This window comes from Carassius carassius, chromosome 40 (genome assembly GCF_963082965.1).
Source record: "Carassius carassius chromosome 40, fCarCar2.1, whole genome shotgun sequence".
Lineage (NCBI taxonomy): Eukaryota > Metazoa > Chordata > Actinopteri > Cypriniformes > Cyprinidae > Carassius > Carassius carassius.
The window spans coordinates 17,241,305-17,263,239 of record NC_081794.1 but is presented as its reverse complement, the minus strand read 5'-3'; the positions used below and the strand labels follow the sequence as shown (position 1 = coordinate 17,263,239).

Sequence of the window (21,935 nt, the reverse complement as noted above, 5' to 3'; positions counted from 1 at the left end):
CAAAGGTACAGCAAATATGCAATACTGCATCCTGCTGATGTTACAAAAAGGCAACATGTATTTTTAGTAGGGGTTGGAGACATTTGAGGTAAAGTTCAATGCAAACTGTGCTCCTGTACTCATTTCTGTACTCAGAAAATTTTTTTGCATGCAATATGCATCAGACGATCTGTAGGCGTGACGCCTGAGGGTTAGACCAGGGGTTCTTAACCTTTTTGATGTTGGGGCCCAAATTTTACAGTACAAAGTGGCCCAGGGCTCAATCAAATATTAGCACTATATTGGTTTATTGATCTCAGCCTTGGTCTGATTTGTATTCAATAACTAAATGAAATCCACTTGTTATTATTCATGTGTATATAAACCTGCACATAAAACAAGTTGTCAAACACACAACAATTCAAGGAACAAATCAATCTGCATCAAGAACAAAATTAAAAGGCTCAAGTCAGGCATATTAACACAACAAATCAGTAAGATTTGACAGATTTTACTTACAAATAAAATTACAATTGTATAAAATAAAAACAATTAATGTTTTGCTAAAATAAATTTAAAATAATATTTTTCAAATTAAATAAGTTGTAAATGAAAATTTAAATAAAGTGCAAATGAAAAAAATATAGGCGTACTGACGGACCGCTCCTGGAATGCACTGACGCCCATTTGACAGACCTCAGCCTCATGCAGTGTGAACGCTGGAATCCATTAACATGGGTGCGTAAAACAAAACATGCAAGGCATACGCACTTCAGACGGAGTATGTGTGTAATTCAGTGCGTGCAGCACAGCAAAAATAGACTCTGTACAGGCGGATCAGAAGCACAGCGGTAGGATTCGCGAGACCACGTGATTTGCCTGTCCAACACTACAGCCTATGGTCCAACATTGTTTTTCTTGATTTCTTTGTGATCTAACATGGTTGGCTAAATGTTAATGCTTTGTCCGGTTTAATTATGTTTATTCCAGTCATGCAACTCCTGCAGTTAAACTCCACACCACTTCCTTTTTTTTTTTTTTTTAATTGTCCTTGTAAAAAGGCTCTGTGGTGTCATATAATGTGAGGTTTTTCAACTTTAAGGATGAACATCTTGTCATCTATTTCTGGCCGCATGAATATAGTAATGTGAAATACGATTGGGAGTCTGCACAGGGTGTTTATTTTGAAATGCACATTTTTTTTTACCTCTATTTTGTATTTGCTGAGCAGTTTGGACGCGGGGTGCATCAGAAATAGACTAGGCGCCTATCTTTAGCGAAGCGGCGTGGAGAGCTTCTTCTGGGACGCTTTTGAAACGTGCCGCAGAACATCTGGTGTAAACACAAGCATAGACTAGAGTGACCGCAATTAGCTCCGGTAACCGCGTCGGAGCCGTAACGCGCCGCAGACGTGTGCAGTGGAAATCAGGGGTGAAACCTATGGGTGAAGCAGGCGTAACTTTTGCTTCAGGCTACGGTTGACTAAGTGTCTTCTTCTGCTTATTAGCGTTTGTTAAACAACTGAGGCATTACTGCCACTAGTGGTGGGATGGTGTATTGTAACTGTCTCATGGATAAAAGTGGTCATTCTGGTGTCTTCAATTGATAACTTGTTTGGTCCCGCGGCCCTCGCGGCCCACAGGTGAAAAACGTAAAGTTTTTTTGCGGCCCTCCAGGTGGCGCTCACTAGGTGGGTTAGACTACAGTAAGATCAGAAACCGAAACTTAGCAGCAGTGCAATACATTAACGTTACAATGTTTCATTAAAACAGCTTTCCTTCACTAAAATGCCTTTAATATTGGTCACAAACTGGTAAGTGAACCAAAGCAATTTGGTGCAGTGGCAGCACAAAGTGAAGTAACTTTTGGTATACAAACTGATTTTGTGATGTGAACAAATAATGCTGATAAGACCTCTAAGGAGTTAAAGTTCAAAACACGACATCCCCGAATTCCCTCAAAACTCTGCACCTTATGAATCTTTCAAATACACTTGTAGCAGACACTTGTTTTAGTCTTGCCACAATGATGGTGTTCAGGCATGCAAAGGAGAAGTAATTATGTGAACCAAATGGTTTGCTAAAAAAAACAAAAAACAACAACAACATGAACAGAAAAGGCAGACAACTTTGTGCTGTTTGAAAGAGAGACTTTGTTGCATGACAGATGAGACTATTTAAGAGCTTTATAAAGAAGTCAGTAGGATGCCATTGCAAAGACATCCAAAACCAGTGATGCGTCCTTTCTGTTAGAGCACAGATGACTTGCTACTTGCTTTGTTTCAGCATAAGTGTAAAGACAATTCATAATATTCACGTTATGAATGTTACTACTATCAAGAAACATTGACATTTGACATTTAATAGACAAAATGCGCTATTACAGAGGGTACAATTTACAAGATATTTACAAGGTACAATTTGTAAGATATTTGCAGTAAAATATCCAAAAACCACTAGGCTAGTGTTATATATTTTGTCCAGCTGATTACTAACAATATCTCTAATGTTTTCAACTACTTCAACTACAACTACAGTCGCCTGTCAATGACGTTAGTTACCCTTTATTACCGCCTTTACTGACGTAGAAACCACAAGACAACAGTTTCGTGGACAAATGCGGAAGTAGTGTTTGGGTCTAGCAAACCATTAGTTTGCTTCAAGCAGTTCCTTATTTACTTCTTCTTGCACGTTTTATGATGGATTGTGTTACTTATTTATGGAACAATTACTGTTTATGGAAAAATACTGTGTGTTTTCTCTCTCATCTTTTTATGTTCACGTAAAACAAAAATGGCTGAGTTTATGATGATATACTGATGTAGTTTTCTGTATCGTAGTTTCGACTCGGAACAACCTTTTCTACAGTTAAAATACACAGAACAGTCCGAGAATGGACACAAACCGGGAACCCACAGATCTTCATAGCGATCTTCATAGCCACTGTTTATATGAGTGTTCGTGCCACAATGCAGCTGCGCGAACATGGTAGCTCGATATAATAATACACATCCGATCATCTAATCGCTTGAATGTCCAAACCATAAAACAAATACAACTGACAAAGTTTAGTGAAGACGCAAGGCTCACCGCTCACGCGCCATCAGTATGTGTTGAACCAGCGATCACCTCTGTGTTTTGCTTTTATGCCACTGACTGGACGGGGCAGGGTCATGTGGCTACACACGCTGTAGTATGCTTTTAAGGGGGAAGTATTAACAGGATTAAAAAACTAAATAACCGACATGGGAAAATGACGTCGGTTAGAGGTTCTGAATTTCGGTTTTGATTACTTTTCGATGAATCGTCCAGCCCTAGTTTAATGTTTGCATTTCTTTCCCTTACTGTACCGAAAATGAACCGAACCGTGACTTTAAAACCGAGGTACATACCGATTTTTGCGTACCGTTACACCCCTAATAAGTATACATATGCAAAGAGAGCAAGACTGCTGTTACAGCACTAAACAAACATATCCATTTATATACAACCTACTTAAAGCAGAACTGCTACTTTCAATAAAGGTATTATCAACTGGGATATCCACTTTAGTAGCACTGTTATGAAACCAAACAACTGCATAAGAAGTGATTATTGATTTCAAATATGGTTAGGCTACTTAACATCCATTAGTGAATTCACCATCATTGCATATCAAAGACCAGGTGCTTGAATGCGCTTTTTATAGCTACCTGAGCTATTGCTTTTACTGATCTACCCATAAAGCCAACTCAAAAATATTCCACAATCTCTGGCAATCAAAACACAGCTGGCAGATTCCATTGAGATGCAAAGCAATAGACCTACGACAGACACTGAAATCACAAGCGCCACGTGCGCTTCAGTGTGTGTGCATGTAGTAACGTAAATGAAACCGCGCATCTGCGCCATTCATTAACAGAGACACACAGAACATGCTGGATTCATATTTAAATCTACTCTTGCGGCTTAATATTTAAGGATTAGTGCGGTCACGTTACCAAAATTTCAGCATTCGGTACCGATACCAGTGAAAATCCATGGTTCTCTGTACCAATTTTGGTACCAAAGCAAAACACAAAAACATGCTAATTAAAAAATGTGACTATAATTTTATCCAAACTGTGTACATATTTAATTTTAAAGGGCTTTTGAAATCATTTTAGAGATTAGAGAATAACATCTAAGTAAGCTAAAAAAAAAAAAAGGGAACTGCTTTTCTGACTGATATGACACAATTCATTTAAAAGCCTTGTGTGTAAAAATAGTAAATAGCATCATGTCCTCTTGTTTTTTTTAAACAAATAACTGTTATAGGAGTATTAAATCGTTAATAAAGAAAAGTTATTCTAATGCACTTATGCTAATTATTAACTACGCTAACAACAGCATTCATTTCAATGAGACATTCAAATTAAAATATTTAATAATATTGATAACAGAAGCGGTGATTCCCACAGCCTTCCACTCTATTTGTGGCAGTATATATATGCAAATTCACTTCCTGCCAGCAGGAGGAGCTTGTAGAGTGTGAGAGAGGTTTCCCCAGTAATGGCTGTAATTAAATAAGCGCTCCTTTCCTCAATTCATCCTTTTGATGTCGTCACGTCTCAGTGCTTTTCTGAAGAGAGCGCATCTGCGCACCTTTCGTATAGCGCGTCAAGAACCAGGTTGACCGGGCACTCAGTACCACTGAGTACTTGGTACTTAAACCTGTTACCGTAACGTTTTCATTTTTTTAGTACAGACTTGGTAACGAAGTACCGGGTCTTTTGAAAACACTATTACAGATACTAGTCCTTATCATGATTTGATTTACCGTTTTGATTAATTTGACAAATTCTGTGACATTCCATGTTAAACTGTTAATTCCATTTTTATGACTGGATTCCACGATTCCATCCACGTTTTCCGCTTTGCGGAAATCACAGGCCCCTATATATGACCCATTTAATATTTTTTATGGAAACTGATACTTCTTGCATCTTTTGTATTACTCTAAAAGTATTTACTGTTAGTTTTGATCACTTTAGTTTTGAAAGACTTAAAAAAAAAAAAAAGACTAAATTTTTATATGGTAGTGGATGTTGCATGCATTTTTTTTTTTAAGCCAGGCCTAACTAAAGCTTCACGTCTGACGTTCAGCACAAACAAAAGCACGCACACCCTGACACAGGGAAGTGGTCAGGAAAGAGTTAATCCTGAGTCATTCTGAACACCACCCTGCCAAACCCATAAAACATACAAATACTTTTAGAGTATAGAAAACATCTTCCATGTATTCACAGTTGTGGTCCTCACGCACCACCTATTTGGGCCTCTTGACATTAATCCCTTGACATTTCCTGTGAGCTGGAGAGCTGGTTCAGTGGTGACAGCATGATGACAGCAAGAAGAGGGTGATCCAAAGGACCTGATTGTGATCCATATGCATATTTAGAGCATGCCAAGAAACTTTTGATGAAATCATTATGATGATGCATATTTAAACACCATTTTAAATTATAATCTCCATATAGGCTCAGTTCAACCATAATGAGGACAACACCTAAAAGGTGTATACAATGATTCTTAGCTGTTAAACATCTTTTTCCAACACTTTTGGTGTCACGTAATGACACCAACCAAAAATAATAAAAGTCACTTAAAGCAAAAGTTCCTTCAAAAATGAAAATGATGTCACCATTTACTCACCCTCATGGCGTTTCTAACCCATATGACTTAGTTTGTGTTTACAGAAAACAAAAGGCAATATTTTAAAGAACTGTTTTTGCCCACATATTAAAAGTCAATGAGGTGCAAAATGACACCAGACACCTTTGACATTTATCATATGGACAGTTCTTCAAAATCTTACAGGTCTGTAACGATATAAAAGGCAAGTAAATGAAATAATTTTTCACTTTTTTTTTCATTTTCACTAACATCCACAAGTTAGTGCCCAAATATTTTCCCACAGTGCTCACCATTACAAGAGATCTGCATGGCAGTCTTGTGCTCCGGTTTCTGCCAATACTTCTGTGCCTGTCACAGATCTGGACAGTCTTTAAGAACGCCACCGAGCAAACAAAAGGCCCCTTCATCTGCTTTTATTACACTGTCAATCCTCCAACCTCCTCACTCCTGCAGATCCATCCTTTAGCAATCTGCATCAGATGAACAATTGCAAACTCAGCACTTTCTCTAAACGGCAGGCTGGGTCAAAGTTTCACATGGTGTTCAATCGTGATAAAGAAACAAGCTTTCACTGCTGTTGTCATTTGGTCATTTCTGCCGTCTACAGCCGTACTGATCGGGATAACAAATGATGACCAATGCCCTTTATCTACAGTTACAATCAGACCTTTAATCTCTCTGCAGATGAACTAAGTGTCAACGTTTGAGTTACTCTAACATAAAAATGTTCTTTACAGTCACTTAAAAAATAAAAAATATGACCACAAACTTTTAAACCTAAGTGTATCTGAGAACACAATCTGTAATTTAAAACAAAGTTATGACTAACGCCTAGTCAAATTCAGTCTACAGAAAAGCTGTCCTAGACAAGATATGAAACATGACTTGCAAAAGAGAGCAAGACACCACCAAACCATTAATTTTTAAGCATGTATCGATAATACTTAAACATGAGAAAGACTTGCAACACCATTTAAAAAGTGAAGTAAGATTTTGAACTCATACTTTTACAAACTAAGCTATATCAGATACAGCTATGAGTACAGAGTAACTGAAGAGCATGAGAGGTTAACTCATTAACTTTTTTGGCCACCATTCAACTTTTGAAGCCAAACGTATGTCAAACGATTAACCATTATGAAGGACTCCAAATTTATACTCACCAGTTTAAGTTTTTGCTTCTCCTAATGTCACTTGGCAGACATCTTACAACAATTTATCTGAATTATGAATCCCAATATGTTTCATTAAAGCAAAAATTAGCTGTGTAAAAAAAATATATAAATCAATTATTTAAATTAGGCGGCCTTACGAGAGCTCAACTGATAGTCACAATTTCATCATGAATCTCAGGCCGTCCTTGCAAACACCTAGTAAGGCAAACGTAAGCAACTGTGGGAAGCATGAAACCAAGGCTAAATGTAAACCAGTACACTGGAAGGTTAAAAGGACAATTAAGCGTTAAAAGTGAAAGAGAAATGCTTCAAACATGTCAGAGAAACAGAAGGAGAGCTGACAGGAGCCGAGGTTATTACATAATGCACTGAATTCTTACTAACAGTGAGGACGAGCCGATGGGATTATTTCTGACGCGCGCTTGTTTGTCTATCGCTGCTACCGGATAAACAAGCGCAATAAAACTCGGAACCTACACACAATAACAACAACAACAACAACAGTGTTTCTTTGTCGTATCCAAACGGGAAGTGGGCGGTAATGTCAGTCTAATATCGTTATAGCCGCGCTTGTGTGTCAGCTCGCTCGTTACACAACAAGCCTCACACTAGCAATGAAATCACGAGCAGGCTCGCGCTCGTTAGCTTAGCATGCGCTCTCGTCGAGCAAACCCGAGGCCCACACGTCCCCATACTTACATTTCCAGATATATTGTGGATGTCAGCGCTCGTTCCCACTTCGGTTTCTCGGTTGCGGGGATTTTCAGAGTCGATAAGCTTGTCGCTTGCTTTAAAAACAAACAATCAGGGTGACTTCACGTGAGAAGCGATCATTCCGTTTACGGCGATTCTCTGCTTTGATAGCGTAAGATCTTTGCGCATGTTTGACGCCAACGCAGATGTCCCTGAACAAATCTGTCGACTTATTGACTAAATCTGTCTAAGTTTCGTATCTGTATGGGATCATGGTGTGGGATAAATCATTACATAGACCCGAATAATCAGCTTCTGTAGGGAGGCCAAGATATCCTTCGGTTCAGAGTCTTGTGCGTCTTGATCGAGGGGTGGGATACTTTCTTCAAGTGGCTCGATGATAGGCCAAAACTCTACTAGGCGTGTTTGCTAATTGGATTATTTTGCTGACAGCTAAGACTACAGATGGCCAATCCAACGATTTGATTGGCTTTCGTCTTGTCAGTTTACCGTCATGACGCTTGAACAGTAGTTTACGTTAAGCACAGATAAACCGACAAACATCCGTTTGTCATGAGTGTTTCCATCCATCTCGATGGTCACGGTTGAGGCGATGCGTTTTCAATTACAGCAACATTAGCTTAGAGTAACCAACATTAGCTTAGTAATTTAACAGTTGTTTAGTAATTTGTTTTTTTACTGTAACACGGTCTAGGTGTAAACAAAAGTTGACCAAATATGTCTAAAGATATCTACATTCCCCTTTAGTTGAGCACATATTCTCTGAAATTGAAGCATTTTCAAGATCAAAGGGGGTGTATTCTTGGTCCAACTAAAAATATGTATTTTGGCCAATAAATAGCTGCTTTTGAGCTAAATGAATGTCATATGGTGCAAGTGTCATATTGCTATATGTCAATCCTAGAATAAAGAGCCTTTGCTCCAGACTAAAGAGATCTTGCTCCAGAACACATGCATTCTCTTTCAACCTTTATGAAACACTTCTGCACTTCAACACTGTCCACTTCTCTGCCTAATGCGTCTGCATTAAACTGTGGTTAACCAACCAAAGACATAGAAACACAGATGTCTTTGTGTCTTGAGAGCTGAATGGTTAGCAGAAGAAGGTGTCCCTATGCTGTTTTATGAATCTTTTATCGAGTTTTGTAAGGGACAGACGGTAGACCACCATTGGCTGCTTGACAGCACCATCAAGTGGTCACCGGCAGCCGTTTTAAAGGCAAAAAATGATTTTCTTCCTCAGTATTTTTGTCATTTTCCATTTTCAATGTCTAAATGTTCTTAATTCAAGATACTTTAACTTGAGAAGCAAAATTGCTTACAAAATAAATATCTTAAAAATACAATGAGATTGGAAGAAAATTTGTATTTTTGTCTTTTTGTGGGTTACACTCTGCAGGACAGTGGCCCAGTGCTTATAACAGGAAAAAAATATCTGTTTACTTTTCTTACACCAATGGAAGACTTTTTTTCTTGTGTTAAGCTTAAATCACTTAATTTTGATATATTTTTTCAGAAACAAGACTTGTAATCTTTTGTCATTTTTCTTCTCAAGTGTTTAAACGTGTTTAGGTAGGTATGGAAAACAAGACAAAATTAATCAAAACTATGAGTCAAAAAAAAAAGACCTATTAAACATAAATAGCTGCACAGTTCGATTACTAGCAGCTTATAAAAGCTGAGTGCACATTCCAACGCTCCCAATTCTCTCAAGGAAGTGCAGCTCTGAGGCCGAGTTAGATTATTATTACTGGTGACATCATGCAGCTGTTGCTGACTGGACAGTTTTGCCTGAAAGCAACATCATGTTTAAATATTTGTGAATGTCTGCATTAATGCATCTAGTATGCATGATTAATTATGCATTACTGTGTGTGTGTATGTGTGTGGTTGTGTGTGTGTGTGTGTGTGTGTGTGCACATGGTGTGATGGTGTATACAGGCAGTCAAATCCTTTTCTGACTTTAGTCAATATGAATGTGTAGTATTCTAAACTGTAAAAAATCTATATTTTTATTGGAGCATGTTTTACAAGAAAATACTACTGTAATTCAGTTTTTCTATTCAAAATTACACTTTTAAAGGAATAAAAATGAACATTTCTGAAGATGTACTCACCTTCAGGCCATCCAAGATATGAGTTTGTCTCTTAATTGGGACAGATTGGTAAAGTTTGAGTAAAATTTAGCATTACATAACTTGCTCACCATTGAATCCTCTGGAGTGAATGGGTGCCATCAGAATAAGAGTCCAAACAGATATTAACATCCTGTGAAGTGAAAATGTTCATAAGAAACAAATCCATCATTAAGGCAGGTGTTTCAATGGAGAAAGCAATATTATGGATACAGGATTTAGAGGATTGTTTTTGAGGTGAAAGCAACAGTTGGTAGTTTAAACATCTCAGTGATTGATTTGTTTCTCCCTCAGCTTTTTGCTTCACAACACAGTAATTGATGGACTTGTGGATTACTTGTGGAGTAGTGTGATGATTATGATCAGCTGTTTGGACTCTGATGGCACCCATTAACCGCATAGGATCCATTGGTGAGTAAGGGATGTTATGATAAATTCAGCAAATTTGTATTTTGGGTGAGCTATTCCTTTATTTAATTGTGTTACTTGCATTTTCTTTGTAATTGTTTGTGAAATTTACTAGCAATATCTGAGTGAAAACTGTTTCTACGCCATTTTTTTTTTCAGTGTATCACACAATACTTCATGCACTCCATTTGACCCTGGCTTTTCCTTCATATTCTGATTTAATTATTTTTGAATTTTGAATGCTTTGAGGGGATTCACTTCACATTAAGCATGCTGTCCACGCAGCGTTAAATATGGAGAGAGCGTGTCATTTGTTTTTATAATTTCTCTTGCCACAGGTGCTGTTGGCAGCCCGAGCTTGGAGACCTCAAAAGGTAACTGCATTTTGATGAGCCGTCAAATGAGTGAACAAAGCAGGCTGGAGGCTTTAGTCAGGCAGGCTAGTTTATTTCATCCCTTGTGACACAGAGCTTGCACACGGATAGTCAACACTCCCCAGCCTGCCTTTGTTTCTGCCCACATCTGAATGTTTTCTGCCACGACAGGCTGTTTTCTTCAAGCTCTTGCATGCCTTGTCCTTGTGAAAGCCTCTTTCTCATTTTCCGATGTGCCATATCTTCTCTCCACTGTGGCAAAGCGAGAAGGAACTTGATTCAGGGGTTTAAAGTCTGGGTCAGTCTACTTTCTTTTAACTTGCAAGGATGAATGGATGACATTCTGTTGAGGATATGGAAGGGGCATGTTCTGTTTTACTCCATGTTCTTAATTCACATGTTTTCTGGATCCCCCCCCCCCCCCCTCAAACGTTTTAACAACACCACAGAGTATAAAAGCAAATTCATCTTTTATTCAGCGCAGGTTGAATATTCAGACTGCAAGATGTTAAAGCAGTGGAGGTCAGTGTTTAGCAGGCTTCTCTCGCCCTGAAGTACTAAGACAAGGTTTGAACCAGGGTTCATGGAAGCACATTAAAATGTTTCGCATTCTGAACAAGATGCAGACCAAAGCCCCAGCCTATAGACCCTTCTGCATATGCATTAGGCTCTGTGCGACAGAAGCTCAGGGCACTTATTCACCACCCTGTGGGTTGTCTTCAGGAGAGGCCCTCGGTGTGAATGCCTTGTTCTCGGGTGTGCTGGTGGGGCCCTGGCACACTTAATGGTGTGAATCAGTGGACCAGTGATGTGATGAGCGTATGGTTGATCTCACTCCTTACCCTTTGGCATCTCCGGTCTCCTTAAGGCATGTATGATGAACAAATTTTACCCTTAAATACTGATGAAACAATTAACAGTTAGTTTGTCTATTGTCATTTAAAATGGTATAAAATAGTTATTTTAAAGTAATCAAAAATAATTAACTGAAGTGATAAGGAAGAATATAATGCTCTTTACAGCCATTGTGTCCTATTTCTATTTATTGTGAACATTAAAGAAATTAACATTATAATTTTAACTTAACTCAGTTTTTTTTACCTTTTGACAGATATTTTAAATAAAAAAGTGCATATGTGTTTTTTGTGTAGTATATTCGATACATCAAGCTTTTATGTCTCACATGGATATGGAGCTCATGCTCAAAGAGGAAAAAACACCTTAATTTTTATTCAGAGACCCAAACTGAGCAGAAATATACAATTTGGTGTAGTTGCTGATATTTCATAAATTTGACCATATAAATTAATGAGAACTTTATAACAGTATAGAAGACTACATGAATAAAAAACATTTAAATATAAACATAAGTTGTCACGCTAGATCTTTTTATAATATTTCATGGTAATATTACATTATTTATGGTCAAAGCTCTGTAGTTTTTAATGTGATACTCAAATTTGAGCAATTAAAAAAAATATATAAATATATATATATATATATATATAAATAAATAAATGAAATTATTGATAATCAAGACCTAAATTTCAGAAGGCAAATGTAGGAAGTAGAAAAAAAAGATTGTGAAGAAAGCACAATGTAGAAGTACAGTCAAGAACACAGACTTTGATCATGTTGATAATTTAGAGGCCATAGAAGTTTGCATGTTTTATAGAGTTAATGTTTCAGTTGATTTGTAATAAATTTTAACCTGGTGGTGACATATAATGCATATGTATCATTATGTCCCAATACTGCTGTCTTAATATATACTCAAAAGCACGCACACGTGTCACCAGCAAAGCCAGCCTGGCTCCACAGTGGGGTCTGGGTGGGCCTACACAGCCTAATCTTGGCCCAACCTTGCAACCACCACCCACCTGCTGCCTTAATTTTCCAGCCCACCCTGAAAGTCCTATAGGCCTCATTCTGTAATTATGCCTCCAAGAAAAGTACAGCGAGGTTTTGGTACATAATAGTTGCTTCACACAATTTCAGTTAATCAACAATTAAGATCATACATCAGTGCCATTATTTATTAATTCCTTTTTTATTCATTTTTAGCTGAAGTCCATTTTTTGTTTTTGTTTTTCCCCAATAAACATTGTTAAATATTGTGTAAATCAATTTATACACAAATTTTATTAAGAGTAAATGAAAACTGTTAATTTCATACCTGCTAACCAACATTTGGTCCAAAGCAATCCTGCCCAGTAGCTAAATTTAGTCTACACTATACTACACATCCATTCAGGCACAGTTTAATTTTTTGTATTTTCATTATTTGTACACATTTTATTTATTTTAATAAATTACGTATCAGGATTTTAAATGTTTTCAGAAAGGTCCTAAAGTCGGCTCTGCACCTCAGACTGACAAACAGCATTTTCTGAAAGTCAGGCACCTCCTTTGACTGATCATTAGCTGAAAAGCCAGCCCTTGTGATGCTTTCTCTAAGTCAACCACTTATTTAGTGTAATGGGATGTGAAGGCCTATTTGTTTTCATCTTTTCCACAGACAGTTTTTTTGTTCTCTTCTGCCCCCTGTAGGATTATTTCTGAATAGAAAATTTTAACAATGTATTAAGCATATAACATACTAAAGGGATTACATACCCCAAAATGAAAAATCTGTCATCATTTCATCTTCATGTCATTACAAACCTGTATGACCTTCTATCTTCTAAAGAATGAGATATATTGAAAAATGTGGGGATCATTTTCGGTAACCATTCACTTTGATTAAATGGTCAAAAATATTAAGGAATTGAATGGAAACTGAAATTGGTTTCTTACATTCTTCAAAATACCTTTTGTTTTCCACAGAGGATGTCATGTTTGGAATAACATGAAGACGGAATTTACATTTTTTGGTGGGCTTACACCATTCAGATACTTTAAATGAGTGTCTTTATCTTATTTTCAAATAATTTGCTGATAATCATATTAAATAAGCTGTTTTGGGGAAATGAATGACAAGTAACTGTAAAAATTCTTTATTCAGCAGATCAATGATCATAGGCTATATTCAGCCGGTCTCTCCTGTTCCTGCCTGTCGTTTCCCTTCTGCTCGGCGGTCTTAACACTTCTGTGTGACTGCGACTCAAACAGTAAAGGGGAAATGTTTTGAGCATTTCACACACTCACAGAGCCGAAGCATTGCATTCTCAGTCGGCGTAGCCATTAGGCTGGCTGTCGACCAGCAGACCTGTCACCCTTGTTTAATGTGCCTCACTGGGCGTGTTTGTGTGCAGGCTCCGCGATGGGCCTTTCTGAGGAGGAGTCCAGGCTGAAGCGGAATGCGAACCCACAGGATGAGGGTTAATAGCATCTGTGCCTATTCTGCCACCTCCAGACGTCAGGAACACGCACCGTCACCCACTCAGCTCAGAGGGTCACGTACAGAGTGCTGGTTGCCGCTCTTTGACAATGTCAGCAATGAAATTCTGCATGCGCTAATTGAGTGATCTCTAACCATCCACTCAAACCACCTGGGCAGAGCTCCAGCAGTCAGTTCATCTTCTTCGGCGGTGGAGCTCCGGCATGTCCTACTTTACTGTTTAATGACCCTCTGATAGAGCAGGACCATGCCAAACAGCAAACAAAAGCGAGAGCTTTAAAACCCAGCGTGACCCAAATGATTCCCCCCTCTGTGCCCGCTTTCATTGTTCTGACAGGAGAAAGAAGCCGGGTTTCATTTGCATAATAAATGGGATTGAAACAGCACGAGAGTGTGCCGCTCCTCACTGTAAAACAGTGCCTGTTACAGCAGCATGCAAATGATCTTCATCATAATCCCATCATCATTCAAAGATTCGCTTGAGTTGATGGGAACTATGTGAACATAAATACACTTCCAGATTTGATATGAGAAATGATCCATATGTTCAGAAACTTAAAATCTGTTTCTAATACAGTGCATAATATTGCACTCTTCATAGAAATAAAAAAAATGCATCATATATATATGTCATATAAATAAACAGTAGTGGCCAGAATTATAGAACACTTGTATTTTCACCAGCTAATTTTTTTTTAAGTCAGTTATGCCTATCTTTTGTTTTTCTTGAAGCATCTTCAGAATCAGAATCAGAATCTTGGAAACATTTCCACAGTTCTGGATTTAGTCCATCTCAATTTGTTCTGTTTCTTCATGACATTCCAGACAGACTGGATGATGATGATGATCAGATCTCTGTGTGGAGCACTGGCTGTTCTCAGACTCCTTGTGCTAAAAATAAAATATCACTGGATTATTACAATTAATGGAAAAATTAATACTTGGAAGTGTAAACTGATATTACCTACTGACACACTACAGCAAAAAATAGGAATGACTTATTTGAAACGATTTTTTAGCTAGGGAAAACACTAGTGTTATAAAAATGTTGGCCACTACTATATATATATATATATATATATATATATTTAATGTATACTATATAAACATTTACATTTATGCATTTAGCAGATGCTTTTAACCAAAGCGACTTACAGTGCATTCAGGCTATACATTTTATTTTATTTTTTACCAGTATTGCGATTAATCACATCCAAAATAATAAGTCTTGTTTACATAATATATGCATGTGTACTGTGTATATTTTTTTATTTATACACATATATTTTGAAAATATGTACATGTATATACATTTATGTATTTATATTCTTATATTTTACATTATGTTCAAATATATTTAATATATAAACAACACACACAGTGATAGATGACAGTATGTCTTCTTTAATGTTTCAAATATTTTTTTTGTGAAAATAACTGAAATAATGTTCTATCATATTTTTTTATGTAAATGAAACAACATGCATATTTAGATGCTTATCTGACCTGTACTTAAAATGATAAAAAAAAAAAGCTGCACTGTGATCCTTAAACAGAGTTTTAATGTCATCTAATGATTATGATTCTAAATATGCCTGAAAATATTTTTTATATGAATTTTCTTACACTGAATGACATTTGGTGGGTCTTCTACTAAATAGTAGACTTCTATAAATCATAGTAAAAATGCATGATTATTGTTTGCTCAAAACAAACAAACAAACAAACAAAAACTAATAAACTTGTTTTGATGCTTGAAACCCCTTTTTTATATACATATCATTCTAATTTAACCCAAAATGGAAATCTACACTGGAGCTGTAGTCACGTCTTTGTCAGCGGCACAATTTCTGGTGCAAGATGGCAAGGTTAAACTGTATTTGGTTGCCAGGCAGTGCTCAAAAACATATCCAACAACAGCTATTCAGATATTAGTGCTCACAATAAGATGTTTTGTGAGATTGGCAGAGATCTAGGCAGGGGACTAATTAAGCATACAAAACACTATTTATTTTGAAACCCATATTTATAATTGAAACTCATATTTGAATGGTGCTGACACTTTTTTTTCTCATTAGCAGAGTTTAATTGTTGCACAGCATTTAGGTTGTTTAGTGTGCATGTATGGGCTTTAGATCCTCACAGACAATGTGCAAGAACTGGGATTACAGTTGTGTCACACCAAGATTATTCTCCTTGCCTTATCCTTGCAAAAATATGATTATTATTGTCATTGTCATTTTGTGTTATTCCTGTTTATAGTGCGATTAAGTCCAGTCTTATTAATGAAAAACTCATCGGATGTCAGCTCCTGCTCATGGAGGATAAGAAAATGTTTATGAGACAGCGGGCAAAGCTGGGAAAGGTCCCTGTGAGATTTGCCAAGTTTAAATACATGCCAGGCCTGAATAATTTTGTCTGCATGGATCAGAGATTCAAGTTTACAAGATAAGCTATCATGGGCGTCTCAGGACAGGCTCGCACAGACGAAAGCAGCCTCACTTCTGCAGATACTGATCTCTGTCCTTGCATTCATGGTGGAATTCCGTTTTTATACAAAGTGTGTGTTTATAAGTGCTTGAATATGCATTATGGATATGTTATATAGTATACAGTGGCCAAAAATGTTAAATGTTTTTATATAGTTTATAATTTTGCATATTATTATGTATATATTAATAATTTATATAGTTTTATATACAGTATGAAAAACAATTATATAAAAAAGTATATATATATACTGTTTATATGCCTGTTCAATTGCTTGATAACTCAAACTGCTAATCAGCCAATCACATGACAGCAACTCAATGCATTTAGGCATCAAGATGTGGTGAAGACGACTTGCTGAAGTTCAAACCGAGCATCAGAATGAGGAAGAAAGGGGATTTAAGTGACTTTGAATGTGGAATGGTTTTGGTGCACATAATATATATACAACATACACACACACACACACACACACACACACACATATATAAAATATGGGTATATATATATATAAATAATATATATATATATATATATATATATATATATATATATATATATATATATATATATATATAAATAATATATATATATATATATATATATATAATAAAAATGTAATTATATAGTGATATAGTATATGTAATAATATTATTTTTATTAGTTATTGTATTTATAATAGTTATTGTATATACACACACATACACACACACTTTGTGGTTGTGCCTCAAACCAGTGTGATGTTTTTATTTATATGTGGTACAGATTTAAAGTTTCATTTGAGCAACAACAGCACCTTTGCAGGATTCTTAATTTGCACCAGTTTAATTTGTAAAGTGCCAGTGAGTCCCATGATCCTCATCTCTTGTGGTTCTCATCTCTGATTGCTCGAACCCTGATTTGGCTTCTTATAAGAATATTAGACCCTCTGCTATAAAAAGACACTGGAGGCATTATCGTCTTATAAAACGGATTCAGAAACAAATTAAAAATTGTCATGTCTAATCTTCTTTCACCAAAAGTACCAAGTGCAAGTGGTACATGTTCTTAAATCTGTGGCCTGATCCAAGTTGTTTACAGCGCTAAGCCTCAGGAGGGATCTGGTTGCTCACAAATCTGGGGCTCTGATTATGTCGTAGCAGAGACGAGACACAAAGCCACACTCTCATTTTCACTTCCTCCTGACCAGGAGACATACATTTAGCTCAGATAGAAAGCCTGTTTGCCTTTGTATAAAGTTATATACCTGTCTAATGTACATATACACTGATGGGAACTACACTTAAAAAAAAGTCTGTAAAAATAGCACAATGTATACTGTATTATTTAAAGGATTTTTCAGTATTTATTTATGTTGTACTAGTACTTTGAATTTTACGCTGCAATACATTGTGTTAACAGAAATGTCCATGAAATGAATAGATAAAGTCCCTTGTAATGAGCTTCCAGTACGCTTTCTATTATCATAATTTTTTTTTTTTTTTGTTTTTTTTACATGAAGGAATTTTTTTATGTACAATCAATGTTTCACATAGTATTGATGCTTAGGTTCTAGCACAATGACTACTGAGGAAACCTGAAGTCCAAATCTAACAAAAATCAAGGCCAAAAAGTATAAAAAATATTGTATCAACCACCAAATCATGGCCCGTACAAATTCAATATTTGCATTTTTTGACATCAAAGAGGCCTTCATCTGGTCAGTTTTGAAGGCAGAGGAGGTTGTGTCAATGAAAATTACACTTTTAATAAGTAACATATTTTGACATTTCTTAAGTGAAATAAGTATTGTATTTCTCATTTATCTCTACTTCCACTTCACATCACGAAATATTGTAAGACTGTATGACATTCTTTTAAGTAAAATATTGTCATACATATATATATATATATATATATATTTTTTTTTTCTTTTTTCTTTGGCATTAATTGTTTGATATAGAAACATCATCAGAAGAATCATCTTGGTTTTAAAGTCACCCATATTTCATATGTGGTACCTAAAAAGGATTGTTTATGTTTGTATAAGTGTACAAAAATGATTTAAATATGGGATAATATGCAGTAGCCCCAAAACGCATTTGGGCAGGTAACCCACATAAAACTGCATGAATTTTCTTGCATTACCAAAATATCAAGCAAGGTGGCATTTTTTTATTTTTATAAAATAATTATATAATTATAATAATAATAATAATATTTATTATAAATAACTATTCATTTTAAATTATTTTTATTTTTTCAATTTGATCAAGTACTAATACCATATTCAATTTTCTGTTCATTCAAAGATCTAACAGTAATTATAGTCTTTATAATAAACAAGCAGATTTTGTTCTTTGTTATTTTAACTGTTTGATATATCTAAATGGATGAGTTACATTTTTCAAATGGCTTTCAAAGACATGGTGTCTTAATTCACAGTTAATTTAATATGTGGTGGGCATGCTGCATATGTGTGTTTGTTTGCGTGAGTATTCATGCATCTACATATGAAAGCCATGTTAAGCGTCCCCATTTTAATTAGTGGACAGGATAAACATACATGTTTGACACACAATGCACACCAGCTCTGCTCTTTTTTTTTCTTTCTTTCTTTTTTTAAATGCTCTGGGGAAGCAGTTGAACTGAGCAGCGCAGGGGCTTAGCGACTGATTACAGAGATTGCTGGTGCCATCCAGAGCCTGCTGGAACACACGAGTCAAGTGGCCTGGCAGCAGGGCGAGATTTGTTTTCTTGGGATTGTGTGGAATTATACCGAGTATTAATTCAGGTCCCTGCAGGATTCTGTGGGAGGCGACGGCTGGCCAGTCATTGCAGCGATGATAAGGATAAGGAGCAGCTGCTGATGCTCAGTTCAGCAAACAGATTAATCAGCCGAGACTCTGTATTAAAAAAATAAGGCACAGAGCAAGTTTGATTGAGACTTACGCTTAGGGAAAAATGAAGGGATCTGGATGCTACATGTAAGGGGGGGAGAGGACAACCAGCTCGTTCCCAAAGCTGTTAAGATGGGATGAATACAGAGCACTGGATATAGCTCTAGTTTCATCATAAAAAACACTCCTTAATCTATATTTGAGACGTACTGGATCTTTATCTGGGAAAGATTATTCTTTCCATTATATTTAACTTAAATAACACATTGTATATGGTTTTGTAATGTTCCCCATAAGCAGCTTGGCAACTGCCAGGCTGAGGAATGTGTTACTGTAGCAAGCTCCGCTCATTTTAAGAGCATGGCAAAATGGCATAATAAGAATGAAAATGTATTTTGTGTATCTTAGTTAATTAAAGGAACATTTTGGGTACAATACAAGTTTGTGGCATAATGGTTATAACCATACAAATTAATGTTCACTTTTATCTCCTTTTATTAGAAAAGAAAAAAAAATAACTGGGTTACTGTGTAGAATCTACAATAGAAGCATGGGCAGATCAATAAATGTAAAAAAAATTCAAAAGACAAATCATAAAATAGTGAAACATTCACCCAAAAATGACAATTGGTTTAAATTTTACTCACCCTCAGGTCATCCAAGATGTACGTTTCTTTACTGAAACCAATGGATCATCTGCAGTGAATGGGTGCCGTCAGAATGAGATTCCAAAAAGTTAAAAACATCACAACATTGATTGATTTATTCATTTTTTGGGCTGAAAAGTCTGAATTGGGAGAGAAATATGCACAGATCAAGCACAGTTTACTAGCAGAAATGGTCCATATCAGTGCTTAACAAATATGTTGGTGGATTTTGGGAGTACAACAGGGAATGGACTTTTTCACTGAAGGAAGCATTATGGTATTTTGGGCAGAAATTATGGTTTACAGTTGAAATCTTAATGAGGAATTTATTACAACAACACAGATTTTCACTTTACAGGATGTGAATTGATGAATTAGAGTTGTGTGGATTAGCCTATTGTGAATTATTGTGATGGTTTTCTCAGCTGTTTGAACTCTCATTCTGACGGCACCCATTCACTGCAGAGGATCCACTGGTAAACAAACGATCTAATGCTACATTTCTCCAAATCCATTCAGATGAAGAAACAAACTCATGTACATCTTGGATGACCTGAGGGTGAGTACAATTTAATCCAATTTTGATTTTTGAATGAACTATAATCAGAAGGTGATTAAAGTGTGGAAAAAAGTGCTTATTAACCTAATATATATATCCAGTTTTACAACTTCATCACCATTACAACACAATGGCATAAACCTAAAATTACTGTGAAATTATATGAACAGCATTACAACTGAAATAATACTTCTTTTACAGAATACTAATACAAATACAAATAATACAAAATCAGCCTTCACCATACAGTTTATTTTTTGTTAATGAGGAGCCAGTCAAAATTATGATTATAATTATTATTATTATTATTGAGGTAATCAACTTACAACAAATGATGTCAGTTAACCTGGACTATTTCTTTAAACTGGGTCTGGCACCATAACATCCACCCCATCATGCAAACCCCTAGTCCAAAATACATAAATAAGCATACAAACTACACACGCATAAACGCATCACTACTTTCCGAGCACCCTGTCTCCTCTCGCAGCTGTGAATATTGAAGTGAAACACTAATAACAACATGTTTGCATTTTTGCGACTGCTCGGTCTCAATTATTTACTGGTGGACTCTTAATGTGACCATGTTGGGCTACAGCTCAGCGCATAGCCTTTCCTTCAGTCAGCTCCACTCTGCCATGTCACCTTGACCGTGTCACTACAGCTTAGGCGCAGACGGGGGTCAGAGTTCACACTGCCAGGTTGCGTGAGTTTACAAGAAGGTAAGGTCCAATCAAGCATGAGACAGCTTTTCACTTCCAGTGTCCGTTAGGCCGCCTCGGCCAAGCAGCTCCTGCGCCATGCACATTAATCCACTCCACAGCATTAATGCACCGAATGAAAGTTTTATGCACCGAATAGTCAGCAAATAGTCACTGCTTTTAAGGCACAAATAAGGCCAGGGTAAGCAGTTGTGTGAACATGGTGTGATTTGGTTTTATATGCTTTTTAACTGTTTATATTAACTGTTTATATTGTGAGATATTTTTCAGCAGTAGCCCACGCCAACTCGAGATGTTTCTACAAAGATCTACAAACTCATTTATGACTAAAAAACAAGGATATGAAAATTGGGTCCAAAATTCTGAGACTATTTTGAATTTGGGATTTCTAATGTAAACCTTGTTATTAAAAATGTTAGTATTTAAAAGAAAAAAAAGTAAAACAAAGAATATTAATATATTATTATATATTATTAGTGAAAATTATATTTAATAATTTTTTTTATTTTATTAGAATTACATTATACATTTTTACATCATTATTAGCATGATGATTATTATTATTATTTCAGATTTGTCACTATTTCAAGGTAACAGCTGTAATATTTTAGGATTTCAAAACAAATAATATTATTAATATTGTAATTACTATCCAATATTATTACTATACTGTTATTATTTATTAGATAAATATTTCATATTCAGCTACTGAATATTGTGAGGTAATACAATTTTCGGATTTTGAAAAAATTAAAACAATCACATTTCTCATTTTTGTAAATAATTTTAATTCGTTTTATATTAAATTTATATTTAACAATTATTACACATTCAACTTTATTTGTAGGTAAGAATTTCT

General features: G+C 35.9%; 1 protein-coding gene across 3 annotated transcripts in view; it reads right to left on the bottom strand.

The window, feature by feature from the left end:
• Positions 1-7,897, bottom strand: part of LOC132122249 (protein phosphatase 1B-like) — a 52,255-nt gene extending 44,358 nt beyond the window's left edge. Inside the window, exons 1-2 of one of the 3 annotated variants that reach the window (XM_059532287.1) lie at positions 5,924-6,081; positions 5,263-5,370 (exon numbers count right to left, since the gene is read on the bottom strand). The gene's annotated coding sequence lies outside the window, so the exon portion shown is untranslated. Of the gene's footprint in view, positions 1-5,262; positions 5,371-5,923; positions 6,082-7,507 lie in introns of those variants that run through there. The other 2 variants (XM_059532286.1, XM_059532288.1) reach the window with 2 other exon arrangements.
• Positions 7,898-21,935: the final 14,038 nt, after the last annotated feature.